This window comes from Micrasema longulum, unplaced genomic scaffold, assembly GCF_059751315.1.
Source record: "Micrasema longulum isolate JH-2025_06_02 unplaced genomic scaffold, ASM5975131v1 h1tg001760l, whole genome shotgun sequence".
In the NCBI taxonomy this organism is placed as follows: Eukaryota; Metazoa; Arthropoda; class Insecta; order Trichoptera; family Brachycentridae; genus Micrasema; species Micrasema longulum.
This window is the reverse complement of record NW_028278936.1, coordinates 243,034-268,384: the sequence shown is the minus strand read 5'-3', so window position 1 is coordinate 268,384 and position 25,351 is coordinate 243,034.

Here is a 25,351-nt window from a genome sequence, read left to right as displayed (position 1 = left end):
GTCAGTTGGGCGTCCAGGACTGCGAGAACCTGATACCTTGTAATATAAGCAAACCTCGTTAAGACTCTCGGCAGCCATCTGTAATATATTGCTCAGCTAGCCGTATCACCTTCGCTTGATGACGGTTGTCACCGGAGTTTCCCACATTCGTTTACCTTATTACTACATCCCTTTTTCAATAATAATAATAAAAACACGTATTTGACTTTATTCCACTTTTATTTACAAAATTTTACCAGTGACCGGGTTTTGTGGTGACCAACATCGTCAGACTGGTGGGAAACTAAACAAATTTCTATGTTATATACAAGTGCAAGTAGGGGTTGTAAATCATGGTTTTATATAATAATGAAAATTAGAGTTTAAATTTAAATTATTTAAGTATGAGGTTATAACAATTGTATGAATTTAAGTTTTATTTTATTTAAAAAATTTTGAAAAAAAAGTTAGTAAAAAAAATGTATTTTGAATTTTATTTTTTTAATTAATACGCCGCGCTGTTCCACCAAGAAATGTCAGTAGAAAAACTCAATCCCTTTTTCAGCTTAGAACGAATGCAGCTACGGGCGCGAGGCGCGAAAAAACTGAATGATAATTTTGAAGAAAACATGACTGTAAAAACTGTGAAAACTTACCATGTGGCGTAATGTTACTCATCGTTAAAATAGTAAAGGGAGGAGGAACGGTAGGTCTGTTGATGTTTGTCAGTAGTCCTGTTTCTTCAAATGACTTTTTCTGTGATGTCTTATTCAAAGAGCAAACGTGGAGAAGTTCCTTCACAAGCCAGCAAAAGGCCGCAAATCATGCTATGGTTAGAACAGATAGGAGGAGAATACCTCTTTTGCAGTAAATATTAGCCTCGTACATAATATGTGTACAACTAACTATGCAGAAAATACATAACTCCCATTTTTAGGAAAGTGTCAAACTGTTTTTTTTACAATATAAATAAGTGCACAATGTATTTAGTTTCTGCTCTAATAATATTTAGAAAAGCTATGCATACAAATAAAAATCAATTATTTCGCTACATTTTTTGTAGCTTATATACAGTTTTGATTAATTTTGGAATGAGATGTTGAACGTTTTTCCGTAAAAATTCAATATTTTTATTCAAAAGAAAGTCAAATCAAACGTGTCCTGTATATATCCAAAGTTGTTTTCCTTCATAATTTTCAAATACGGCATTGATGATTGAACACAACATACTCGTATTTATTATATAGTTTGTAAAGGATTTAATTCACATGTTTAATTGTGAAAAATTTGTATGTAAAATATATTTTATCTTATTTGTGCAAACTGAATTCAATATTCTAGTCTTCCAAAAAAAAATATTTTTCTGTATAGAATTTGGTCAAGCGAAATTCTTTAATGTAAATAATTTTTCCCCGTGAAATTTCTAAGATTTCTCAAAAAAAAAAATACCTGATTACATTTTATAGTTGCATTCATAATAATTTTACATTAACCGAAGTAAATTAGTATTTTATATTACAACTGTAATTTGAAAACGAGTATTTTTCTTTACTACAATTTTAACATTCAGTTTTCTAAAATAGTTCTGTGTTTTTTTTAAATTTTATATTTAAATTATTTATTTAGATAAAATTTATTTATTAACCCTTTCGGATTATTACATTCATTTTACAAAAATAATATATACATTTTTTATTCACACTTTCTTGTTCAAAACAATATTTTTGAGTCTTTTGTTTAGTTTTGTCTGGTAGTTTATTGTATAATTTCAGTCCCTGGTTTATTAGCCTCGACTGTCCTTGTCTTGTTTTAGAAAATTTATTTTATTTAAGTTTTTATTGATTTATTTTAATCCAATTTAAAATACAAATACATAGTTTACAAAAAAATGTTTATACAATAGGTACATTCAATATAGTTTTATTTTTATTTATGGATGTAGCCACTCCACTGGCTCACATGCACGTTCCGGAGTCTCAATGTGAGATATTTTTAGTTTTTATATAGGCTTTATGCATTGGAATTTTTTTCGTTTTTGGAACAATTTTTTTTATTTAAAAAAAAGACACGATAATGTCGCTACTTTGCTCATCATCGATTCTAAATCCACACCATTTGGTGCATAAGGGTACTGCATTGATACTCCAATTGCAGCGTATCGCAATTAACTGTTACATAAAAGTAAAGTTGTAGGAACAATCTTGAGGTTAAGCACTCTACCAGGAATCGAGCCCAGGACTTCAATCCTAGTAAGCAAAAAAACACCGCCTAATCCACGATGAGGACTTATTTCCACTTTACTTCCGTTTTCAAGATTTTTTACTTGAGAGTACCAAAGTAGACAGACAAAAACATTTGGCAAATTTTTTTTTTCTATAATTTACACAAATAAATTTCAATTTTGCCGATACACGGAAAATAGAATACCTGTAAAAGGTTTTCGATTTCTGAATTACATTTAGGGCTAAATCGTCTCGTATACTGCACGTGCGTGCATTAACGTCGTGCAACTTTTGGATATTATGTTTGTTCAGGCGATAATGACTACCTTATATTAAAAAGGTTTTTTTTATTTATTTCTTAACGGCCGTAGCCAATTTATACAAAATATATAACAGAGTTTAAAGATATAGTAGAAAAAAATTAAGAGAAAGCATAAAAAAAATAAAGATTTTAAGATTTGTGATAAAACATCTTCAGAAATGAAAAGATACACATTAAGTTTTCAAATCTTACGTTCATATAATACACGCATCTTAAACAATCTTATATACATCTTAATTTTATTGCATATCGTACATATAAACGTTTAACATGAGACTGTTTTCTTTTTTGTAAAACTTAAATCTCATACGAGGCGCGAAAATCAACAATAACAAAAAATAATGTCAAACAACGAAATAGCTGTCAAATTGAAGAATATGTCGTCTTTTTTATATTTTTATATATTAAATAAAATAGTATATAAATTAGTATTTACACTTACTTTATTAACATAGCTATCTATCTTAGACTTAAAATAACACTTCTTTTTAAATTCATTCAAACTCTTTTCATTCTTCATACATTCAGGAATGTATTCATACATTTTCAATCCTTTATATGTATATAATGGAGTTTTAGAATTAGTATTTTTTAATTGACTGCTGCATTGTTGTTTAGTATCATTTTACTAGTCAAATTATACAATCCTCAACATCATTCAAATGAAAAATAGAGCTTTTTCAACCTTATTTGCGATAAAATGTTTTCATATGGCACTCTAATAATTCTTTTTCTATTTGCAATAAAATGTTTGTAATTTTTTTTTTATACGCCTCAACTCGTTTGCGAGTGATTTTGAATGTTTGTCTGTAATTTAATAGTTGCTTTATTTGTAATTTCATTTGATAAATGCCTAGTAAAATAATTAAGCAAGAGTCCGTTTTCCTATTTCGGTAAGAAAATTTATTTTTTTTAAACGGTTTTAAAGTTTAAAAAAATTTAAGTACTCGTATACTGTATTAAACGTAGTTTTTAATTATTTAAACTGATGTAAAACAATATCTTTATTTTATTAGTATTCTGTTAAAACGTAAACATGTGTATGAAAAGGTAATTTCTATTAGTTGTATTTCGGTAGTCAAATGGCAGAAGGGACAATCTGCAATATTTTTGGTTTTTTATTTGTCAAGAGTTTTAGTGGATATTAAAGAATGGAAAATAATAATGAAAAAACAGCATCATTTAAAATGGTAATTGTTTTTTTCATAAAGTCTTAAAGTTAATTCTTACTTCAGTTCTCCTGATCATTTTTGAAAATTACAGATGGTCCCTTCTGCCATCTGACTATTTATTTATATAATGGGATAGTAAAATTATAAGATAAAGTAAAATTAGAAAATATAGTAAAATTATAAGATATAGTAAAACTATAAGTTATTGAATGTAAATCATCAAATAAAATTAGTAGGTAAAGTTCATATTTAATTAATTTATCAAAATTATCTAAAGAACTACTATTTAAATTTAATATTTAGAAAAAATAGTAAAATACCTAGATATTAAACTTGGATTGCGCCATTATTAGAAAAATGTTAAATTAATCCTTGTTCATTCCTATTCGTCAATTTTTTATGCCAAAAGTGTGTATGATAAAACAATTTATTTTTAACAATGGTTTAGACTTTTTTAGATATTACATTTTAATGATAACGATTTTATTGCATTTACATATTTGCTTTGACTTATGTTTATATTCAACCTTGTTTTATAGCAAATATAATGTAGCCTACAATAAACTTAAAATAGTTGTTTATGAAGCATGTTTTAGGGGTGTATGTTGAATAATAGCAGAGGCCAGCAACATCAAAATATCTTGCATCGCCAACAAAGCTAAAAGCAATTAATTCGAAGCTTATCACCGACTCTCAGCCTCGCCTAATGGGCTGGTTAAGCGCTAACGCTATTACCTGTAAACCCTAATAACGGAAATATTTATATTTGACCACCAGCGCTTATGGTCAAGATTACAGATTTACTTCATGTTTGTTCGAGCTCCCTTTGCAATGATCGCAAAACTGACTATATTATATGTATTGGACGATTTTTTTTTCCTAAACATGATCGGCCTTACTGATAGAGGGTAATTTAAGCATAAAAAATGTATTAATACCACTTTTTGCAAACGTTTTGCATTGCACTGCAACATTTACTAACTGTGCAAATACGTATTTAAATTTTGTGTTTTTTAATAATTACACTATAGATTTGCACCGTACCGCAGTTAACATTTGAATTGCACTAGACAATAATCGATTTGTTCTTGTGTTGTTTCACTAGTACAAATTTATCATATATTATCAATACGTAATTTAATCATCATAAAGTATGAAAACCTGATATTTTACAAAAGCAAAAAAGAGCAACATATATTATACCTATATACGCACGCGGTCAAATAACGCAATTCGACGCCAAATTTCTTTCAATTATGTTATTATTGCTCAAATTGTTTTCTGAAATATATTTCAGAGAGTCATACCTTTATTTTGACACGCACCACGCTGTATGTATTTGGAGTAGAAACTAGTGTTTCATCTTTCCACTTTAGGGTCCAACGAATTTAACTTCACCGGACTGGGCAGGGGAATATTCTCGAGCGTGAAAAAACAAATTTAAAACAATGAAAATAATATATATTTTAAAACTTTGTTACCGCTTTTTTCATATTTAAAGATATCAATGAATTTCCCTGTTTCTTTGAAACCATAGAATTACGAATTTTGAAGCTCTCCTAGAGAACGAAAATAATGCTAAAAAATGGTGGGTGTTAATTGACAAAAAAAAAGTATCGTACTTGTTTTGTTTTACGTGTTTTTTACTTAAGTAAAAGATGTTTTAAAAAACCATTTCTTGAAAATAATTAATGCTAATACTTTTCGTTTAATATTTAAAAGTTATTACATTATGTAAAATTGCAAAAAAATAAGCAGACAAAAAAAAGTAACACATTATTCTGGTCAAGTTACTTGATTAAATGATTTGAAACATTATTATGTAAATAAAAAGTGATTTTTTTCATATTCATATTTTTTAATATGAACTTGTTCTTATAATATAGGAATGGAATGTAATTTTTTTTTTTTTTTTTTTTTAATTTTTTTTTTTTTACATATTTATTACAGAAATTTACAAGTAATTATTTATGCAACAAATTAATTAAGTAGTAAAAGTAAACATATATTATTTTTTTTGCCGTTGGTTCATCTAAACTGCCTAACTAGGGATAGCTTCCCCGTTCTAAAGCAGTAAATTATGTATTTTATAATAATATTGAAAAATAATTACAGTTTTATCATAATGTGTGCTTCAGTCTTAATACAATTAAGGTTCAATTATTCTTAGTAAATAATATGTAACAAAAATCCTATGAGTTTAATTTAGTTAGAAAAAAATCCGAGGCCAAATAAAACATTTACCAAAACAAGTAATTAGCGTCAGCAAATAATTATTCTAGAGAAAACGTTTTTCTTATTTTTTCGTCTTTTTCTCCATTACATTACTGGTAAAGTTCATAAGTCGGCTCCTCGAGGGCTCGCGTTGGAATTCTGATCACGTAGCGCTTCTTCACCTAAATGTGTCTGGTTCGGGAGTCGATCGGTTGGCGAAACGACAGAAAAACTATTACTCTAACAACCCGGAGTGCTTTTACTGCGTTCCCACTCTTTTTCTCTCGTCCGGTATTAGGAAACTTTTTAGTGAATACTCAAACGAACCGGTCACACAAAATAGCGAATGGCAATTGGAGATGTATTTTTTACCCGCAGATAAACGCTTTACGTAGGAGCTAAAAGGAAAATTAAGCGGTTTATATATTTAGACGTGTGCTCTTTTAGTATATTTTGCCAACTTCTCAGCTTCAACTTATGTATTTACATGTGAGTTTATTTTTTTGCACCCCAAAACAGGTCGAGAAATTTTTTTTAGTGATGAATAGCTTACCTGGACAAAAAAAATCACGTTTAATTGTTGTGATCTCACGAAAAAAACCAAGACGGTACATCATCACATCATCTTCACATCTTCACACAGCCACCAAGGCGCGCTTGTACTCATTTATTTGGGATGTAAAATTTACACAAATATAATGGAAGATTTAAGGTTAGGTTTCGTGTCAAAATTCTAAGAATAATTAGACATGTTTATTGAACACATGTCCTATATATATTCTAAATAAATTTTAAGTGTATTTAATGAATACAGTTTTAATCCGTTTACAAAATAAATAATAATCCCTTGGTATAAATAATGTTTTTTTATAATAAATGCTAACTCACCAGTTCATCGGTACTAAATTAAATTCTCACACTTTTTTGTAAAAAGCATCTTATTTTATTTTCATTGATTATTGCTTCCTTTCTTGCTAAATCATAGCATTAACAACAAATAATTGCATATTCTTTTAATTTTAATAAAAATGAAATATAAAATAAAATCATACTTATTTATTAAAAAAAAATAATCATAAAACTAACTCGGAAACAATTTCACTCACACAATAGGCTGCTCGCGTACACGGTAATAGAATAAAACGACGTGTAAAAGTGTGTCTGCTATTAGAATCGCGGCGCCTACTGTCGTCTGGTGTCAGCCAAACCGGGGAATCCCACGCCGGCACCAACCGGTGTAATTGTAAATCGGCGTAAATCAAACCAGCGCAAAACGACGTTTACCTGTATGTGAAAAAATATTCAATAGGTGTATCAGCAATATCCTGTTTTTTTTTTCAAATACTTTTTTTCTCAAAACGTATAAAAATTTAGTACATTTACTTTCTGAATATGTCTCGTATGTACACAAGTAACACAATTTTATTGAAAACTACTTAACCATTTCAATTTTGTGATTAGATTATATGTATAAATATGTATTTCACGTTAAAAAAAATTCAACTATCTATTTTAGGGTTTGTAAAATGTAGAATTAAATGATCCGGGTGAATTTCGTTTCTTTATTTAATATAGAAAATGTTCAAAACAAACAATGAACGAATTTCGTTCATACGAGTTTGCTTCTTCTGAAATATCTCATAAGCTCTGTTTTCCCCTGCTGTCATCCTGTCATATCACGGAACACTTAATAGCGAAAAGCACTGTGAAAATTGGATACCGATCAAACAATATTCCACCCTATTGAAGGGGGAGCTTCATGTACCTATTGACATGCAGTGAATTACTTTTTGAAATAAATGCCTGCCACATCAGGCGGGATTAGCAATACACAGTGGAGAGTTGATACCGACCCGAATGCGCTTACATAAGTGAAGCATGTGGTTAAAAAAAAACAAGAATCAAGTGGCATGATCGCTGCCAAAATGGTATATTTCAAGCAAATCGGCGCGGCGATAAAATTATAAACTACAGGTTTTATGAGAGATTTTTGGAATACATTACTGCATACTAACAATTTTTAACCTATCGCTCATACTAAGATATTTCATTCTTATAAAAACTATTAATAAGTAGATAATTTCATTAATGTATCTCATAATTTTAGTTTTGTGTAACTTGTAAACTCAATAAATTAATCATATTCCAATTATTATTTCCATTATTTATTTGTCGTATTTTCTAATAATGTTAATGTAATGTTTCCATTATTTTGTATGTTGGATTATGTTTTTAAATATAATTTACTATCTAATATTTTTATATACTAAACGACACTTTTTAAAAAAATATTTTCATTTTATATTCATTTGCGACTTTTTTGTGGATTGTTAATTTTTCAGAAACATACTGTCAACCATGATTAAATGACAAAATAAAGGTATGGTTTTAAGACAGACCAGCGAAGTTTCTTATTTAAAATCATATATATTAAATTATGGTACAACAAAAGGATGTGTTTGCGTGTATTTGTATGAGTGTAAATGTAGAGGTGAGGGGGTGTGTATTTGTGTGGGAATAAGTGTTTGGGTGTTTGTAAGCGTGGTTATGTTAATAACTATGTAAAAATTATATTCTATATTTGTGTGTGTTTAACGTTATTTTTTGGATCGTTTATTTCAATTTTGTATTTGTTTAATACGTAAATATTTTTTTTTTTTTTTTTTCCTTTGATATTTTTCATAGATCGGGGACAGCCATAATAAGCTCGTGAATATGTTAAATTATATTATATATTTATTTTTATTAGGCTTTTGTTTGAGCATTTGAATCTAACGGGCGACAAGAAAACGAATAAATCGATTTACAGTGCGCATGTTAATTAATTTCCAATTTTTTTAAAGTACCTACAATAAGGCCAAAATTATTTTTATTTTATTTTGGATTTTTATAGCTATTACATAAAAAAAATATGTTAACAATACTAGAGCCAATTAAACAAAGTAATATAACACGGCAAACTTGTTTGAAAAAGGCATAATATTTTTTGCAATAGGTAACAATTATTATTTTCGCTACTGAAACGGAGAGTTTATTTAGAAGGAAATATAAAAACCTATGGTTTAGGCACTACGCAGCTTGAGACCAGTAAGTGCTAGATGTTTGCCGCAAACTTAATAGGATATTAATCTAAGTAGGTAAACATATTTGGACGAACTTAAAATATTAACTCACATATAATAACTGTTTTTTTTTTTTTAAAAACACAGAACTTGCTATTTTTTTGTGTATCGAAACGTAACACTTGTTTTTACTACTGAAGTGAAAATATGGGTTTTTATGTTATTATGGTGGCCTCCGTGTCGTAGTGGTTAAGACGCTTGACTCACGTACGGAAGGTCCCGGGTTCGATTCCCGGTGAGAACGCAAAAATTAAAATGTGATTTTTCTCAAGCCTTGGTGTTCTGTGATGTAATTCACCACTGTAATTAGGCCTCATAGATATGATCATAGATGGCGCTTTCATAATTGTTATTGAAAAATGCCATTTTTATGTTTATTTTCAATGGAAATTTTACAGAATTTGGTTTGCGTAAACTTTATACTATATTGATTGTAACAAATACCATAACAATATTATTTTGGCCCTTTTCACAAAATGGTGTACAAAAACAAAAAATAAGATAAGTTTTTTTTTTGTACACTATCTTATGAAAAGGGCCTAAATTATAATGTTGGACATTAAATGATGATGTCACATTGAACGAAATGTTTATGAAACAAGATTTTATCATTGAAAGATTTCTAAAACCTCATAACTTTTTAACCAAAAGAGATTATTTCAATCAATAATGAATTTTAAATGTAAAACATTGATCATGTTTAAAATAGTACATTTCAAGTGATAAAGCTCGCTCTGTGATTGAGAAATTTAAAAAAAATATGCAACAACGTTGTATCATCAAGTCTACAAAAATACAAATGTTAAAAACCCTAATTCTCCTATATTCTTATACGCTACAGAAACGTGGGACCCTGGGAGAAAGAAAACGAAGAAAGATTTACGACTTCGAAATTTGGTGCTGGTATAGAATACTGCAGACACCATGGACAGCTCACAGGACTAATGTCTCTATAATCCGAGAATTGGGTATTGAACAGCATCCTTCCGCTGTGCAAATCTGTTTTCTCAGATACTTCGGCCACGTTACGAGGCGAAGAGATACTCGTAATATGGAAAAATTGGTGATACAAGGAAGAGTAGAGGAAACTTGTTCTCGCGGAAGTAGCCCTATTAAATGGACAGACTTGGTAACAGATGCGACTGGCGTCTCTCTTCAGGAGGCATCCAGAAGCCCTGAAGATAGAAGCGTATGGGGGCAGATCGTAACAACGCGCTTCCCTCGAGCCGACGCAACCACCACTGCTCTGCCAAAAACATACGACTAAGAAAAAGTTCATATTTAAATATTATATCTGTAACTACTGATGTTTTTATGCATTAAAACAAAGTGGACTTTGTCTTATAAAATCATTTATATGACGAAAATGGAGTAAAGTGTTTTATTCACGTATAATGAGCTTATTGTGATAATTCTTGCATTTTCGAATTTAAAACAGCTAAAGTGGACTCCTTTTAAGGTACAGATATTATGAATTACCACTTAACTTAATAATTAGATTTTTTTTAAATGTTTCACATCTATCTTAGATTGTGAGTCGTAATTTAATGTTTCGGCGGTTTGTTTATCGTGTTCATGTGTTTGACAAAACTTATTTTAAAATAAATAATTTAGAAAAATCTCTCGCTGTGTTTCACCCCGTGTTTCCCTAGCTCGTGTATCGCAACTTGCAACCCTATTTTAGCACCTCCCCTATACCTACCCTCACTATACAGAAATTCCTCACATAACTAAATGCAACGACATTCTTAGTCCTCGGAACACACCCTGATCTCTAAACAGAGTTTCTAAAACCGTTGAAAGGTCCTTGCACATGCAAGAGATTCTACGGGATACTATAAATAACAAATACATATTGTAGGTGTACATTCTATGTCTTGGATTTATTGTGCTTTTGGTGTTACTTTGAGCACTATTATAACTGATTTTAATTAAGAATGTGCATGTAATTTGTAATCGGCAAAGGTTTGTCGAAACGCACTGACTTGAACACTCGGAAATTTTATTACCACACATTTCAATCTGTACTTATATTTAAAAATGTGAATTACATTTACTTGAAAATACAAAACATCTTAGTCATAAACAAGTCATTATTTTCTCACTCTGCATTTAAAAAGAGGGTTTCTTGTCATTCTAAGTAAAATCAGTTTACACTTATGTAGACATCCCAATTGTAAAATAAATTTTAAAATGTGTTTTTCATTTAGCTAAGAACTTATTGGATTAAAACCAAAGTTCTTAAGAAATTTTAATTTGGGGGTAGGCATTTTTTTCTTAAACTTGTCAATCATGTTTTCTCTGGAAAATGAATAGAACTGTAACCAGTCAGCTTAGCTCTTTTTTGAAATTAGTGTGTTAATAATATTTACACACATGTCCACTCTCATTCTAATATAACACCCACTCACCCACCCTCTCACACACCTACACTCACACAAACACACTAGTATGTATTGTACGTGTATTTAATGTATTTCTGTGGATATCTGTCACTAGTTTTATTCTCTGTATATTTTATTTACAAACGAAATTTGTATGTGTACTTGATTCACCGACAGGCACTAACTTATAGGTTAGAGTTATTAAAAATTCAAGCGACCATTAGTTGTTCTTCTCTAAATATAAACGCAAAAATGAGCATTTTGGTGTTAAAACGTTACACAGATAAAGTTTTCTCTTGATTCTTCTCTTTAAGACTTAATGTTTTGTTTTGAGCCTTCAAATTGGCATATTAGTTTTTTAACATAAAATTAACAAATCCTGCTTAGTTTTAATGTAATTGTGGCTGTCAAAATCATTTAGGTTTTTTTTTTTATATTTTGTTTAAGCATTTAAAGGGATTATAATTTGTTATTGGTTTAATATGTGAGAGAAAAAAAATATTTTGTTTTTATTTCAAGCCTTGATAAAGGGACAATTGTGTTCTGAGCCCGATCAGAACACAAAATTTATTTTAATGACTTTACACAAAATAAATATGTTGTTGTTATTATCTAGTTTCAGTGATAACAATGATTTCTGTCTCTTCCTATATTCTCTACAAATACTTTAAAGGGTCAATCTAAAAAAAATAATTAAAAATCTTATACACAAAGTATTTCTGACAACATATTAATACAAACTATCTGTTATCAGCGTAAAAATCTGTGCCCTTAATATTTCTTTGAATATTTCTATTTAACATCTATAAAAATGTGCAAAATTGATTTGATTAAATTAATTTGTTTCATTGGTGTATCAAAACATTATTTGAGTGTTCAACAAAAGACTTGATGATATAATAACAACCTTACAACCAATTTTGCAGTACAAATTATGTTGTATTATAAATTTCAATTTTCTATGCATCCGAATATCTTATGCTCCCGACTACGGACGGGAAAATTTAGATCAAGGATAATCCGAATATTGTAATACGTTCTCTATTATTACAAGGTTTTATTATCAGTATGCCACCAAAAAGATTACTGGCGCTAAATCTAAATTGAACGCGACAATCTAATTTTAGCATTGACAATGGAAATTTGAAGTATTTTTTAACTCACTGGTTAAGGGAGGGGAGCCAAAACCTCTCGCATGTGAAAAAAACTAACCATTGAAAAATCTGCGGTAAAATAACGCTGAGCAAAGCAGCAAGCAATTGGCCTTTTAACATAATAATATGCATCATCATCATCATTCCCTTTCCGCACCTACTGGTGCATAGGGCACTGCATAGGTACACCAATCGCAGTGTATCTTGTATTAGTCTTACGCTTCAGGTACTAGTCCAGGGACTATGAAATATTCCCTGGACTAGTACCGAACCCGAGATATCTTGCGTGGTAGGCGAACGCCCCGACGAGGCCGACTGACAATAATATGCATAGAGAGATATAACTTTCCATGTATATTTTGTATCTTCTTGAGGTGCTATGTCAGGTCCCCCTGACGTTGGTGATCACAACAACGAAAGCATCTCGGTCCTGCGCTACTCTTATATTCCGCAGCCAGGACAACTGCTTATTGGATCTACTCGCCATAGTGATTCCTGGGAAAAGATGACCAGAGTGGTTTCCCGTTGCCTTCTCTGGTGGATTTTTCTGTCGGATTGACCTTCCCTTAGCTGGTTGGTTCTGGTTTGGAGGTATACACGTACATAATAGAACATGTAAGAGACGCCCCTTCTTTATTTATATTTAAGTAACGATTGAAATGTCACTATCTAAATATTTAAGTTGTTCCTTTATCCTTCTTCTTTCCTTCCCATCCCCTCTCCTCTCTTCATAGTGTTAATCTTTTATGTATTTTTGTTTTCTCATTTTTAGTTCTTAATTTTTGTATAAAATTGAGGGATTCAATATGTCCATGTACTTGTAATTTACTCAAACTGAACGGTGTGGGTAGGTAGGAAGAAATTGCCTTAAAGCAATATGCCCGCCTTTATATGTTTACTAACTGTATTTGTTTATAAAGTGTTAAAATAAATAAACAAAATGATATACCGCCAAATAACAAAACAATCCATTTAAAAATGCTAAGATGCAATCACATTTCGTGTGTTTAGAAATTTACTGACCAAACAATGTTTTAAATTTTACATTGTGGGTTGGTTACAAAGAAAACAAATATAATGTTTAATTTTTTTAATTGAAAAACTTCCAGTACTAAGAATAAGTACATTAGCGGACTTGTTGCTAAAACCAATATCTTCCAGCTAACCAAAAACCAGGCTGGTCAAAAGAAGAGTTGGTTACAAATTTATACTGAAAAACGAAAACTTGTCTATAAAAAAACCTAATTAATAAAAAATAACAGCTGTTTTTAATTGGGAGACAAGGCTTGCACATATTAACTTTAAAAAAAGTTTATTATGCTATACATATTGAAAGATAAAGAATGTGAAATCAGATAATGAGTATGGAAGGAGAGAAAAAGAGGAACCAAGGAAAGAAAAGGGATAAAATATATATTTAAAAAAACATTAAAATACCGCGTGTTCAAGATTCTGAGGATGTACTCGTTTGTATAGTAATGTTTCAGGCGTTTCTTGAAGGTGGCTAGAGAAGGTGCATTTTTTTATATAAAGAGGTAGCTCATTCCAATATTGTATTAGAAACGAATTGAATTAGCATTTAACATTAAAATAACTACAGTTCTTGGCGTAAAATAGAACCAGAACCCGGGACAAGAGTTTTCGACTCGATAGATGCTCTCAGACAAAAGTCCTGAATGAGGAAATCGAACGGGGATAAGCCCGCCTCGGTGTGCAGTGGTTAACATGTTCGTCTACCATTCATGAGGTTCTGGATTCGAGTCCCGTCAGAGTGGACGTAAAGTAATGATTTTAAAGGTTTTTTTTACTGCATTATTTGATTGTTCCTAGACTGGCGCCGGAAACGTAAGGCTGGTCACCTAAACTCCATGTAAAATATAATCTAACTACTCTGGATTTAATTTAGTAATGCATTACCCTATGCACTACTGGCGAAAAGGGGGGTGAATAATGAATTCAGTTCATAATATCTTAAAAAAGAAACAGTTAAAAAATGTATTTAGTAGTAATATTGTACAATTACTTATATTTTTTTTATCTGAATTAACTAAAAAAACATTTAACGTGATTTGCAACATTCCCACCATAAACAGATATTGAAGAAGTTTGACAATTTTGAAGCTGGAGTTTTTTTCAGATCTAAAATATTCATAATGTTTTTTGGTTATTGTAACGTGTATTGTTGTACATTGTTAGTCTGTGGCCCTTACGCATGTAGATGCTCATAAGATCACCTACATGGTATGGATAGCCGCTAAACAAAAGTCAACCTTATAAATTTTGTTCACTTCCAAATGGGTGAAGACAAAATTCAAACTCATCCTAGACAATGATGGGGTTGTCTTATCAACAAGAACAAGATAAATAAATAAATAAAAATATAAAGGTGAATCCTGGATAACGTTTAAATCAACCTCAAGCAGATTATGTCCATACGTTTCTATTCAATAAATGCCCGAGGAAAGGGGACATTATTGAAATAGACAAATTAATAAATAAATGTTACCCATTTTAAATAAAAAGAAATTCAATTAATAAATCAAATCAATTAAGTATTATATGGTCGAGTTTTATAACAAACGCATTTACCGAACTAGCTCAATCAAGAAACATAAAACTTCAGTCAAAAGGTAAGGTAAGTCTCCTTGCAATTAAAAAAGATATGAAATAAAATATAAGGTCTTTAAAAATAATATATGAGAATATTCTGAAAAAAATCAACGTTGTGGAATTTCACACTACCTTTGATTCAATAAAATAAAAGATTTCGTTTTGTTAACAATTGCATTTCCAACATCATCATAGAAAAAAATTAGTTCTAAAATAGAAATTTTCTAAAAGTTTTGAATACTCTACTCTCACGAGAATGATCTACTCATCAATGTTGTTTCACGTCAAAGATTAGTAAAAAGATTGGCCGATTTGTGATCTAACTATTTCACACGTACCTACATGAGCAGAATTTTAAGTGCCCCACTTGATATATTCACGTGTATTTTATAATATCAGATTTTTCTGATTAAAGTTTCTATACCTTTTTCCTCTTTACTGCAACCTTTCCACGCTACTCTATATTTAGAGAGATGTTATCAACTATCAGCGTCTATACAGAATGCCTTCATATCACGCTTACAGACATCTTCACGATCGCAGATTTCCGTGTAATTTATTCACTTGCCATCCGTTCCAAACAGTTAATAAATCGAGATTCCTTCCAATGGACGCGCCCGTCCTTCCCCAAAACTGTTTATAAAGACTAGTGTCTTTCTTCAGTTTCGCAAATTCACTATCAATTTATTTTAAGCTAATTTAGGGAAAATTTAATATTTATTTACAATCAAACCAATCTTCATATGTAAGTATGTACGTATTATGTATATTGCATAAACTTTAAGCGAGCCTACAATGTACGTAGTGACGATCATCAAATTAATATCGAATGATCCTGGTGGCTACGTGTCGGCAACAAATGACGATCATCAAAAATTTGGCATATTTGGTAGCAACTCGTGACATTTCATATTTTTTGTCGGCCACATATGAAGATCTTAAAAAATTAAGCGTATCTGATAGCAATTCGCCACAATTCACGATCGACATATGTCGCAACTAAATTACCTCATGATTATTCTCTTTCTGCACCTAATGGTGCATAGGGCACTGCATTAGTACACTAATCGCAGTGTACCTTGATCATTTTAAGTTTTATGAAGGTAATATAACCAGTCTTACGTTTCATGTACCATTCGAGAGACTATGAAATATTCTAGTGTAAAAACACCCTTTTGAAAAAAAAATCATATCTCTTGTATGGTAGGCAAACGCGCTGACCATTACGCTACGAGGCCGACGAAATTAAATATACATAAAATTTACAACTTTTACTAAGGTCACTCATGCGCATTGTTATGATTGCAATGGTAAATAAATACATTAGTAACAAATATTAATTTCTTACTTAGTTAAATACTGCACAGGTAGTCGATTGATTGGAGCTGGCGCATTCGCAAAACTTATGCAAATGAATTTTAAATGTACAGGATGCTGATGTTAAAAAGGTCATATTGAGTTTTAACCAAATATGCGATCTTTTTTTAAATATACGTACTGGATTAGACGGTTGCGTATATAAAAATACAGATTGGTTAAGAAAATACAATATATTGACTTATTTTTACGCAAGTACATTTTTTAAATATAATATTATTAATTTTGTGTTCGTCACTTTTGACGAAATAAACAATAAAAAGGCTAGTTGCCTGCTGCCATTTGCAGAAGATTTTTTTTGAGCAACGCGTTATTAAATAAATATACGAAAATTTCTGAACTAATTGTTTTTTTTTTGCTCTAATCCAAAGGGGATTTTAAAAAAAACATAGCACATTTGACTTCAATTGAATATGAACGTTTTTTAAATCAATATTTTGTACATTAAAAATGTGTTTGTGTAGGATTTACGAACGCACCAGCACTAAATAATCAGCTTATACGTGATAAGATTAAATGAAAAAATATGTTTATGCACCAGTGTTTTTAAGCCATAGCTAAGCATTTAATATATTATTATATTTTTTTATTATTAGAAATCCCAGCGAAATTCAGACAAATGCAGAAGCATCCTGTGTATATATTTCCATATCATTAGCAACTAACAAAGCAATAGTAGTCTATGTCACACTCATAAGCGCGTCTGAGTGCGAAAGAGACAGATACTTCTCAATGCATTTGTGTTGGTTTTGCGGACGCGTTTGCTTTAAATAATCGACCAGTACATAATCTATAATTTTTCATAATAAGTGCAAACTCATCATCATTCCCTTTTCGCACTTAATAGTGCATAGGGCACTGCATTGGTACACCAATCGCAGTGTACCTTCATATTTAAAAAAATATTAAATGTTTTTTTTAAACATGAAGTTAAGATGATTGGTCTTACGCTGCAAGTACCAGTTCAGGTACTGTGAAATATTCTAGTGTAAAAACACTTTTTTTAATGAAAATTTCATGTCCACCCTGTCGGGAATCGAACCCGAGACCTTTTGTATAGTGGGCAAACAAGCTGACCACTACACCACGAGGCCGACAAAGTGAAAATAAAAAGTAAATAAATTATATAAAAATCGTTTTTTTAGAAAGGTTTATTTCTCAGAGTAATAATGCGCCAAGCTATAGAGGAGCCCAAACGTAGGAAAACCATTCTATGACTATTGGGTATTAGGTTAGCTACAGTTTGCAGCAAAACAATAGGCCGTACTCAGGTCGAGAATTGCCAAATGGATATTAATTTGCATTGTAAATACTTTAAATATGTACATTTGTATTTATTATTTTTCTATAATTCGCTTATATTTTTTTTATAAAACTCATAATACATGTGTGTGTTTATTTTTTTATTTATTTATTCATTTTATTCACAATACACTTATGTTACATTTATTGAGACATAAATCCCAACTCCACGGAACCAAAGTCCTGTGTTGAGTTTGTTTGTTTGTCCGTCACATCTCCGAAACGGCAAGTCGTAGCGGCCTGAAATTTGGACACGTCATTTTAGATGCGATTTTAAGGTTAATAAATTGCTATTCCCAAGTAAAGTTTGAATAAAAAAAACTCAAACTTTATATGGATGCCTAGTGCGGCCCCGACATATTGCCCATAATCAACTGTTATTATCAATTAGTAAACATACTTTTATTCACAAATTTATCCCCAAAATTGAGAAAAAAATAGTATCTGAAGTAAATATGTTGATATAAGGAAAGTTTTTAAGCAACATAACACGTGTCGGGACAATAAAAGCCAAAAATCAATGTAAATCATTTGAAATCTATTCGAAATCAATTATCTGTGAAAATTGACTCTTTTAACACCGTTGACGCTCCTACTGCTGCAACCAAACATACTTCAATTCACCATAGTCAATTTTTATTTATTGTAACGTAAATATCCAAGTCATTTACAAATTGACTTAGGACTTAGGATATAGAGATTTTGGTATTATTTATGTTTTCTCTGGATATCTATTGTTTACTTTTAAGACTGAAAAAGCACACATAATGATAAAACTGTAATTATTTTGTAATATTTTTATAAAATACATAATTTACTGCCTTAGAACGGGGAAGCTATCCCTAAATAGGCAGTTTAGATGATCCAACAGCAAAAATAAAAAATATTTATGTTTACTTTTACTACTTAATTAATTTGTTGTATAAATAATTACTAGTAAATTGCTGTAATAAATATGTAAAAGTAAATAAATAAATAAAAATCATATAAAAAAGCATCCGATCGCACCGTTATGTTTATGTTGTCAAATGAAACAAAATAGCCACCAATTTGTTGATGAGCAACAAACCAACATCGCTTGCGTTCTATGAAACATATTGATAGGGTTTCTCTATAGGTTCACGCATTATTACTCTGAGGTTTATTTACATTTTTAAAACGTATGTACATATTAAAAATATAAAAAATGGCAAGATTAACTTTTACTACAGAAAAATATAAGAAGACTTTGATAATGCCCGTAGTTTGTGAAGTTGTGAAATGAGGTGTCGAAATGCCTTCATCACGAGGGGGATGGTTCCATTACCGGACAGCTCCATTCTGTAATAATTTTGGGGTGAACCTGTAGGTAAGTGTATACGACTGTACTCTGATTAATGTGGCCGGGAAAAAATCCTCAACCCTAATGTTACTTTCAGTCGACGGCATATACTCGTAACACCGAATGAATAAAATTAGATAAATTGTTTTTCAGTATACTTTGTGAAAATTTAATACATAAATTATTTCAGGCAAATTAAAATGGGTGGTCAAATTGATATTTAAACCAATTATTTTTAGAAATTCAGAAGAAAGTAAAATGTGTGTATATTTCATGTTATATGACAAATTTAATAATTTTTCAAACAAATATGTATACAGTATTCAGGCCGGCTAAATTATTAAAGCTGCGTAATTTTATCGACATAACATATTATGTTTTATTTAGTACAAATGAACGTAGGCTAGGAGAGGAAATTGTGTATCAAGATTGACAAACATTATCTACAAATAGGGGGTAAAATCTAATACTTGACCTAAAAATATTTTGATAATCTCAAATTTGTTGATAAAACTTTCGTCGGCCTCGTGACGTAGTGGTTAGCGCATTTGCCTTCTTTGCAAGAGGTCGGGTTCGATTCCTGACATGGTTTCAATTTATTTCAATTTTCTTATTTTTTACGTTTATGTACATTACAAAATTTTTTCACATAACACGAAAAAAATTATATCAAATTTCAAATATACAAAGATGGTAAAATAAAAATTCCCAGCAATTGTAGAAAGGGGATTCTATCCTCTCTAAACTTTTTTTCACTAATATGAAAGATGTCGATATCCGAAGAGATACGGTTGGGTAAAGACATTGCTCTTCCTACTGGCATTACCATCGGCAGGTTGGTTCTGCAAGCAGGAAGATAAAACAGCTTAAGCTGCCCATGTCTAAGGTTGTCATTGGGAACATAAAAAAAAAAATCTCTGTTACACCTATGTCGATCGTAATACCACGGATTAATCTGAAAAATACACAAGCAAGTGTGCATTTCTTTTTTTCTCTAAACTATTGTCGCTAAACATTCCCAGTATGAAGTCAGACGGGTACACCCACGGATAATATCCGCACTCCCTTAAGTAAAGATACCTAAGAAATTTCTTCTGAACCATTTCCATGATAACATGGTTGACATGAAATATGTTTTAAAATGTGTTTTTCTTATTCTTCTTCTTCTTCTTATCAGCTCGTTTCTCTCCGCTGCTGGATATAGGCCTCTTCCAAATTTCTCCAAGTTTTTCTGTTCCGGGCACTCTGTTTCCATCCATGGCCCACGAGTTCGACAATGTCGTCAGTTCATCTTCTTCATCTCATTCTCCTTACTTTCCTTTTACTTTCGTAAGGTAAAATACATTAAAAAATGTATTTTTACACTAGAATATTTTATAGTCCCTGCACTGGCACCTGGAGCATAAGCCTGTTCATCTTACCTTAGTATAAAAAAAAGATCGAGACACGCTACGATTGGTGAACCAATGTAATGCCCTATACACCACTATGTGCACATAATAATAATCTAGCACTAATGTTAGAGACGCCTCCTTCTTTATTTACATTTAAGTCAAGATTGAAATGTCACTACCTAAATATTTAAATTTTTCCTTTATTCTTCTTTTTTCCTTCCCATCCCCTCTCTTCTCTTCATAGAATAGGGTCAATTTTTTTTTACATACATATTTATTTTTGTTAATCTTTGCTTTTAATTTTTGTATAAAATTGTAAGATTCAATATGTCCATGTATTTATAATTTTCTCAAACTGAACGGTTTGGGTAGGTAGGAATAAATTGCCTTAAGGCAATATGCCCGCCCTTATATGTATATTTAGTGTATATGTATATAAAGTGTCAAATAAATATGTGCGGAAAGAGAATGATGATGAAACCATTTGGCCTTACTAGAAATATAAAAAAAGTGTTTCAATGCGATGTGTATTATTTTAAATAAATTTGTAATAATTTTATATTAGAAAATGGAAATCAAGTTGACAGTGAGCTGGGTTCGAATCTCAGACCTATAATCAGCGAGTTCGTGACACAAGCCACAGGATCACAATCCGATTCATACCTATTAGCAACCTCATACCGATTACCCGCTAAGCTATAATTGTTGACCGCTTTAAATTTATTTTGTGCATGTACTTATGTGAAAAAACTGATTGAAATAAAAAAGTATGATTCCATTACTAGCTACAAACCGCCAAATTTTATCTGTACAAAGCATCCATCCATATATGTGATTGCTTTATATTACTAAGCTTGTTCCGTGGTAATGAACTTTTCTGTTTTTTTCTGTGGGGTGACTGAAATCATCCCTTTATTTCGCTCTTTGTTTTCTTTGCCGTAAATATTCTAATTGTGCGTTGGAATTCATATTTCGAATGAAGGAATTCAAAGTATTCGCATATGGGCCGTTACTTTTTAGGGGTAGGAGTCATTTTAACGAAATGGAATTTTGCAGGAAGGAAAAATGTTTACGAAAATTGTTTAGAAATGTCAATTTTTGTATTGTTATGGTTTGACTACGAAATGAACAAATACTTGCACCAAATATTTTCCAGGATATACAAAAAAACCAGAACCAATGCTCGCTAACGTAAAAATAAAATAAATAAGTAAAAAGAAGTACATCTCTTTAAAGGAGTTTGTAATTTACATAATATACGGCTCGCTACTTGCTATACTGCGCACCTTTTGCGGCGCTGGTATCCGTCGCCAAAGTACGGCAATGAAACCAATGTTGCCGTGAAATAAAAAATAGATTGCGTTTGTTATTTTCAGTACCAAAGTAAAGTATCTGCAGTAAAAATCCATGAAGAAAATCCTACCCAAAAAGAACCAAGTAATGAAAAAACATAACAAAATAATATGTAAAAGCACTCCCTCCACATACACAAAAAACATTTTAAAACCGAATGTCTCCCTACTGACTTCGACCACACTTAAAACATTTTTTTTAAATCTAATCATTTATTAAATTAAAGTTGCATAAACCACGATTTTAATCGAATATAGGGGAGACCGAGGAGAGTTGAAACAATGGCGATTTCGAGAAATCTATGATCGATGGCAAACTGGCAATATATTGCTTTTTTTTTCGTGCCAATTGATGAAGTCAACAACAGCAGTCTATGGGGAGTATTTGTGTGTATACGACATCTGGACGGGAAAAAATACCAAAAGTAAGTTTTTGGCCAGTATTTTGATAGCTTGTTATTCGATACGTATTACGTAAACGCTGACGTGATATTATTTCCAATGTGCACAGACCATTCAAATTTCAAAGCGTGATATTTTTTTTTATAGCTCGCTTCTAGTTTAAATGTCAAAAGCCTATATTCTCATCAAGGTCTGATTGTTTGGGCTTAGGAGAGTTGAAACATCTTGTTTTAACCCTAAACAAGATGTTTCAACTCTCCTCTGCCATTTAATTTATTACTATAATGTATTGAAGAGTGAATTTGGACACCGAATCGTTAATTTAGTAGGTACACAAAAATTACATTTCGACACAAAAATACATAGTGAAAGAGTACAAATATAAAACTAAACGTATAAAAAAGTAATGGTTTATTACAAATCTAGTTTGGGTGTTGTCATTTTACATAAATAAAAATTTCAGCACTTAATATTTACAAAAATCTATGTTTTCAAAAAAAAATATTAAAAACTATTAGTTGTACTATAAAAAAAAAAAATAAACACATAACAATTCTAATACCTCTTTTGACAAAATAGACTTCTGCTTACGAAGAAAATTCCTAAGGCTTGAAGTTAAGGGATCTGAAGTAAGAAGAAGATTATATAAGAGATCGGTATTAGATAAAGTTTGTGACATTTTCCGTGTGTTATCGCGCCTATAAAGCTTAATATTTTTGTTGCCTGATTCCACTGCTTCCTCAGATAACTCTTCAATAGACAATATCGCATGCTTAATCACCTCAGACTTATGAATAGGTATTTTATGGACAGAAGATGGTGAGTAGTAATATGGATATTCCTGAACTATTTGTTGAGCAGTTTGTAACGTGTAATCCCTATACTTAACTTTATTTATATTATATCCTAATAACAAACATTGCAGCAAATGGCAACACATGTCTATCAGATCCTTATTAAGACCGTAATTATATAACAAGTCAGAGCACTCAATACGTTCTAAAACTTCCTTTTGAGATTAAAGTATACGGTTTGTGGTGTGATCTAAACAAAGATTGCTATTCTGTTTCAGCAGACGATTTTATGATTATTTTTTCCGATGGATAGCACCGCTTTTTTGCATTTAATACATTCTGGTAAGATGGAAGAGTAAAGCAGCTCTTTTGAAATGCACATTTTTTTTTATTAATAAATACTGATGTTTATTTCACTTTGCTTCTACAATGAGAGATACTACTTTGTCAGTACTGACATGTGAAAAGATGTATAAGATTGATCGGAGTACTTTCTACGTTTTGATCGTTTGCTACAGTCCGCGAAATTCTTCCTGTGTCGATCATTTAAAAACGGCGTCTCTTGTAGCTGCTCCTGGACTCCTTCTGTACGTTGCGTGGATCCCAAAAAGTCGCATTTTTCTGTCACATTTAACCAATCAGAATATTTACCGACCATTTTTGGTTTTGAACGGGTACAGTGCATCCATCACTTGAATTTTTTTTATGTATATGTAATCAATACGACATTCCAAGTTATTTTTGTCGATATTTTCGACGTCGGGTATTTGTTTAGCAAACACATGTAAAGTATGTCGTTTTTTTTCCACATTACTTCCACTTTAAGCTAGCCAAATGTCAAACAAATGCATTTGCGTAAATAAACACTTGTAAAGTGATTCTAAAAAAAAAAATACAATAAACTCAGGCATGTAATTTTCCCTAAATTTTTTATGCGTGTGCAATGTGCGTGTGAGTGTATGGCTCATACTAAACCCCGAAGCAAAGTTGTGCAGATAAAAATGTATATTTCACAAATTAAATTCTTTTGTAAACACTATGTAGTAAATAAAGTTGGGGGCAGAGCGGGGCAAAATAGTTAAAAGTTTATGGAAACAAAAATATTTTTTTAAATTTAAACAAAATTTGTGCATTATGTAGCTGCGACGCTGTTCGAAAACTACTATTTACTTACGCTTCAAACTATAAAAAAATAATCAAACATACTTTTAACTTGAATTTTTATCACAAAAAAATACACATCAATGACTAATTTTGAGAAATATAGAACAGTTAACACGGTGACTAATAAACGCACTGATTACAGTAATTAGCATTTTCTTGGATGAACTCACTTTCGATGCTGAAATACAAATGAACCCTTCAGAAATCCTAGGTTGTTTTTATACTTTCAGTTCATTTGGCTATTATTCACTAATTACTTGCAGTGACACATCATAATTTGGACATGAATATTAAAAGGCTGTGACTTACGGCGGGACCACCGTGCAATGGATCATTTCTATAATCATGTGATTAACACTGAATATTTTAATTTTCTTTAACTAAATACTTCAATTTTACCTAGTTACAGTGTAAGGATTACAAGCGTTTAGTACTGTATTTGACAATTACAACACTAAGGATTATAAAGGTAACACTACTTCCCTTTGATGAAAAAGGACAGCACAACAATGTTTATGCAGTGTATATACGGAGACATTGGGCTGCTTTGACCAAATATAATTTACAAACAAGACACAAGCTCTAAAAGGCCGTTGACAGAAGTCACTGTTTATGAAAAAATATGTGTTGAAATATAGTATGGGGGCAAGGAGCTTATGGCCTACCATTGTGTTCATTAACATAGCCACTTTACACGCCATCACGCATTTTTTAGAAATATTTATTTTTAGAATTGAAAAAAATAAATTAAAAGAAAATAATCTTGAAAACCGGCTTGTCAACAAGTATTTTTTTCTTTCATAGGGAACGTTGTAAAAAGAAGTTATATACACTTCAACCAGCCAATGACAGGTCATCAGCACTGTAGATTCCTAGACTTCTACATTCCCTTCTCTAGAATGTTATTCATCTCTATTGTAATATGTTAATAAACTTATAAAAATGTAAATATTATTAAAAACTAAATGTAATACATTTATAAAATTATAAGGAATTGTCTCATAATACAGTAGAACTCCAATTATCAGAATCAATTGGGACCGGACCCCATTCGGATAATTGATTT